We start from the raw sequence: 4,564 nt of genomic DNA on the forward strand, positions 1-4,564 counted from the left end.
AGAAACCTGGTGTGTACCGCATTCCATGTGAATGTGGTTTGGTTTACATTGGAGAGACCGGGTAGAAATCTCTCAATACGTCTTAAAGAACATAAGACGAACTGCGAGAAAGGTAAACTGGATAAGTCTGCAGTAGCTCACCATGCATGGACTTATGATCATCGCATTAAATGGAACGATGCTACCATTTTAGCAAACGATAAGTTTACTGTCTCTCGTAAAATGAGAGAATCTATTGAAATTTATAAACATCAAACTATCGTCCAAGAGGGAAAGCCACTTAATAGTACGTGGCGTGCTCTTTTCGGTGTCTCTTAGTCAAATACTTGTCTAGGGCGCGCGCATTAATTAGAACTTAATTAAATGAAACCGTTTAATTAATAGCGCGAGCAAACTAATCACGACTAACATGATATTTAAGTGACGCGCAAACGTGTATTCAAGTAATTGCACTGATGAAGGTCCGGGTTAACGGACCGAAAGCTTTGCAGTATTTAATACTTACGTGGTGTACCTACAAGTTATTATAATTTACTAATATAGTTTCAAAGATTTAATTTAAAGCGTCAATAGTAATAACAATTCGCATGCATATCAGGATACAGTATATCTTTTTTACAGGTGATCTTTGTTCTCGATCCTTTCTATGCCTTGGTTCATCGCCATAATATTCTTCTCCATATTCGACACGAAATGCATCCTCTTTGAACAAGCTTCAGTGATAAATTGCACCCAAGATATCTTTATCTCGAATCCAAGACACTGGTTCACTGCTTGGCTCTGGTTGTCCATCATTGCTTCATTTTTACTCATTTTCATTATTTATTTGAATCGCAACATGTTAAACTACCAAACTGCGAAAGTAAAGAAGATTTACAAGTGGGGTTATTTCGCTTCATTCATATTTTTACTCGTAGCCTCAACTGTCTATTATTCAATTAGAATCCACACCACAAAATCAGATGGAAACAGTCTCCATACTTCAATTCTTTTGTACCTTAGGTTGCTTGTCACTTTTCTACTTGTCTGCTGTCTAAATTACCTACCTCGTGTACGCTGGTTGAACACAACGCGTCGACCATTTTTCACGTGCGTTTGGTGCACGAAAGGATTGTCTGAATAAAAATTCAAATTTTATTATCTATATATTGGTTGCCTCTCGTTGTGAATTTTATCGAGAAAGCAACGAAAGTGGTAGTTATAATGCTTGATGTGGCACAGGAAGTGGCTCCTCTGATCGAAAGCGAGTTCCCAAATGAAACTAACAAGTATCGAGGGTTGATAGTGATATTCATACTTGATATGCGTACTTTCCTTCTTCTGGCAGAAACTTTTTCATGGGGAAAAGAATCTGTTCTCGGAGCCGAGTGAGAGACTTGAAGAAGCAACTTTGACGCAAGAACAACAGCCAAATGAATTCTAAGAAACTGTTTATATATTTTAGAAGAGCAAATTGTATGAAAATCTCGGGATTGAAACGAAATATGAGTATATATAGTGAATCTAGTGCACATTAATTGATGTAGCTACTGCGTAAGCAATTTATAGGGGCTGTACATGTTCTTCACCGTATTATTTGAAGTAGGTTTTCTCGATGATAGGGATAACAAAAAGGGTATAAACCTATTCGATATTTGACTACAATTCATGCTTATTTTTACACTTTAATGTATTAATGAATAAAAAAACCATGCAATCATTTCAAGTAACCAAAGCTTTTTGTATAGAGCTAGTGCTTGTTATGAATTTTTTATTAAAGCCAGCTGTGACTGTTTTGCAATGTGACGACATTTTTCATAATTTGTATTCCTGATTCACAGACAGTCACTAGCTAATAAAATCTCACAGTCTACTGAATTCTGCATGTAATATATTTATTGTATTGCAAATAATTATGGCTGTTACGTCTATATATGGTAAAGTCTCAAGATGAAGGATTCATTGTTTTTTGACCTAGCTCGGTGTGACATCGAAATTAATTATGTTTACATAATAACATAAAAATATCAATGAATTAAAATGAATTAAATTTGAGCTTTCTGGGGAATGGTTTCAAAACATGGTCTCGCGTGCAGCGTTGGAGTAGGTTTTTGTGATTGTAACATTTACGACAGGTTTATATATAGGAACATAATGATGAAAACCAAGCTTCACTCATGCTGCGCAGTATGATTGCATGTCGACATTTTTTAACATGCATGCCTGCATTAGGAATGATGCTAATAAGTTTCGTTTTGAAAGAACACTATAGCGTTTCATTTTGCTATCGGCAGGAACTCCATCCACCAACATCTAACAGAATATATATTTTCTCTAGTATATTTCGATTATTGCTCTCATCATTTCAGGTAAGCATACAATGCGTTCTTGAAGAAAATACTTATTTAAAAATATTTTAGTTATCGTTTAGTCTATGCAGCCGAAATAACGTTTCAATAACATACACTACAACTAAGCGCAAACAATGAAACTGCATGTCGATGAATTAAGTCGCCGACCAAGGCCTAGGTAGAGATACCAAATTTTTAATACTATAACATCATTGTGCACTTAAAAGAATCCGTTTTACTACATTTCGTTACAACTTACAATTCAAAATTTGGTTTGCAAAATATAATGGCTGTATTTAAAAACTCACCGTCACCTATTGAGTGTAACACAGAAATCGCTTTATTACTAATTATCGCGATGCACTTTAATCAATGCCAAGATTTAAGTTAAACACTGAAAATCAAGCTCTTATACGAATGGAAATACAACCACGGGATTGTTATAAGAGATTAAGATCCTCCACTCAATGAGTTTGAGTTTTAGGCTGCGTTCACACAGTACCATGCAGATCCGCTTGTCCGCTTTTCCGTTATGAAGCAACGATTATTAGCAAACGCTTATTAATTTGATAGATTTGGTATATTTATTTAGGTCTCGAACATTAAAATCTCCACTGTCTTTTATTAACTTTTGTTTAGGATGCAAAGACAATAAAAAATTCAATGGCGACGTGCATGAATAATGTTACTAGTCATGGACAATAATTTATGTGTCACTTTCGCCATATATAGGAAATACAATTGAGTACAATTGATAATACAACAACTCGCCTTTTTTCGAAACTTCACAACTAAATTTATGACGTGTTATTTGAAATAATTTATACATAAGTAGCTAATAATACACAACTAGCATCCACAAGAACGCGGAAATTAAACCACTTTCGCGAGACATTAGCCGAGAGTTTAGTCGCGACTACGACTACGAAATTCGTCATTCTCGCGCGTTGTTTGCTTACGCCATCAGCCAAAAGTCGTAGTTGTTTACAACCAGTCGATCGTAAATTAACAACCAGATCGATGTCTGTCTTCTGACTAAAAAGCATAAGCGATTCGTCACTGCGCATCACTTCCTGCGCATGATTAGCAAGCGACTAGAGGCATTCATCCCCGCGAAATAATATTTCAAAATGGAGACGAACTGTTTGGAGTGAAAAACTGCACTTTTCATGATTGTTGTCAATGTAATGGTTCAACTCCATTTGGAAATTTCCGGGGGGTGAACGCCACTTCCGGTACGAAATTTGCCAACAAACTGGCACTCATTGTTTAACAGAAACAAGATTTCTTGAAGTTTTACAAGATTATGAATCCGGAGGAATAAAACAAAGTTTGAAAACGAATTTCCATAGGTTGGGATCAAAGTTGAAGGTTTGAAGGTCGAGATTAAAAACAAGAAAAAAGTAGAATAAACAAGTGCGGATATAGTGCAGAAGATAGCTATACGGAATTTGTTTTTTACTTGAAGCGTTTTCATGTTTGATCAGAGTTTATAGTTCAAATTTTTCTATTCAGAAACAGCTGTCAAATAATTATTGAGTCCAAGTTGTCCCGCTATGCTGGATGCATAGTCTGGCCGGCAACGTTTCTGTATGTTATACAGAAAAGTCGATTCTCGCTTCCACTGTGAGAAATAGACACAAATGAATAGTGCAGATGTCACAGTATGCTCTATTTTTCTACAGTAAATCAGAGAGTACAATCATGGCAATTCCAGGACAAGATGTTGCAGGTGTGACATGCTATTTGCATGCATTTATTACTTATCAGCATTTGAGAAATGGCTTTCGAGCATTCTGATTAGCTCCCTCACCAGAAACTGAGAAGTACCTATTTTCTAGATTCTATGTTTTCTACATTCAAAGGCCTATTACTCTTATTCTGGATATTTGCACCCTATATCGTACTAATATAGTTTATTGTTTTAGCATTACAAATTATTGTTCAGGGCAGCGCATTTTGCCGGGCTACGTGGAGTGATATTTCGCAAGAGGAATATATGGAAATAATAAAGGTTTCTGCGGGAGAAGGATATAGAATTTTGAGGGTATGTTTTTATCTATAATCATAATAAAAATATAGAGGATTGTGGGGCACCATGTATGTAATATTCTTCCAGTAATTCGTACATCGTGTTGTAAACCTTGCGACGGAGATCATCGATAATTTTGTATATGAATTAACGTCTCTGTCAACACCACAAAATTTGACGCGCTCTTTAGCACTCCGGTAGT

Source organism: Dendronephthya gigantea, unplaced genomic scaffold, assembly GCF_004324835.1.
Source record: "Dendronephthya gigantea isolate DGI-Jeju-01 unplaced genomic scaffold, DenGig_1.0 000840F, whole genome shotgun sequence".
Classification (NCBI taxonomy): Eukaryota; Metazoa; Cnidaria; class Anthozoa; order Malacalcyonacea; family Nephtheidae; genus Dendronephthya; species Dendronephthya gigantea.